This window comes from Sinocyclocheilus grahami, unplaced genomic scaffold, assembly GCF_001515645.1.
Source record: "Sinocyclocheilus grahami isolate Dianchi unplaced genomic scaffold, SAMN03320097.WGS_v1.1 scaffold1121.1, whole genome shotgun sequence".
Classification (NCBI taxonomy): Eukaryota; Metazoa; Chordata; class Actinopteri; order Cypriniformes; family Cyprinidae; genus Sinocyclocheilus; species Sinocyclocheilus grahami.
Window position 1 is genome coordinate 106,667 of NW_015506300.1, and position 1,222 is coordinate 107,888.

Here is a 1,222-nt window from a genome sequence, read left to right on the forward strand (position 1 = left end):
CACACACTCACTCACACGCACTCACACTCACACACACTCACACACACACACTCACTCACACGCACTCACACTCACACACACGCACAAACACACGCACACACACACGTACACTCACTCACACACACACACACACACACAATGCCAGGGACATTGCGCTTCACGCCGGTTCTTAAGTACATGGTTTGTTCGGAGATTCAGTGCTGTGGTTGGCAAACGCTCTTTTATAGGCTGGTTGCGGCTTCAGTCTGAATGAGGAGTAATTGGAGAGTTACTAAGATTAAAGCACTTAACCCTTATTTTCCTCAAGGGTCTCGTTACCAAAATGAACGGCTCTGAACGGTGAAATGCGCCTGGTAAAAATTAACCGGTTCATTTATGGATGCCAGGCCAGTAGAAACAGGGTTGATCTTTCATTGTTCGAGTGATATTTCTCTTTATAATTCTACAGGAGAAATACAAATAAACAGAAGTGAGTTGATAGTTCATATAGTCAGATAAAATAAAATAATAAAAATGACAAAAGCACATGGATTATTACTAAAATTACTAAAACTTAAATCGCTAAACAATGTTATTTTAGTATCATATGACATACTATTATAGTTAATGTTTTAAATGTGATTTTATTTAATATTTTAGTTAAGTTCACATTCACACACATCTTCACATATAGCCATATTGATATAAAATTACATATATAAAATTAAAGTGAAAACATAAAACCAAAATCAAAATATTAACAAAATCTATAATAACCATACTACAATTTAAGTTTTAGTAATTGTTATGTGCTTTTTTTAATATCTTTAATTTATTTATTTTAAACAGCTTTAATTTGTTTAAATTTCAGTTTTAGTTTTAGCAACTTTAGTACTTCAACATATACTTATTGAGTTGCCAAGGCAACGTTTCTAATTTCTTTTAATCTAACATTTATATACTTTATTTCAATTAATAAAAAATAAAAATAAAAAATAAAATAAAAATAAGAGTAGTCAGTCATCTGAGTAAATTATTCAGTCAGGTGACAGTCAGGAATAAATGTTTTTTATATCAAATGCTAAAGCAATCGTGGACTTTTTTTGTACCTTTTTTTGAAGCTAGTTTGAAGGTTTTGGTGTTTGATGTCAGATCATTTATCTCAGCTGACAGACTGTGTGTGTGCGTGTGTGTGTGTTTGTGTGTGTGTGTGTGTGTGTGTGTGCGTGTGTGCGTGTGTGTG

The 1,222-nt window shown here is 33.0% G+C and overlaps 1 protein-coding gene across 1 annotated transcript in view; it reads left to right on the top strand.

Annotated features, from left to right (window-relative positions):
• The window catches only part of LOC107567012 (G-protein coupled receptor 124-like), a 53,558-nt gene that overhangs the window by 26,735 nt on the left and 25,601 nt on the right, over window positions 1–1,222 (top strand). The gene's annotated exons all lie outside the window — the stretch shown is intronic.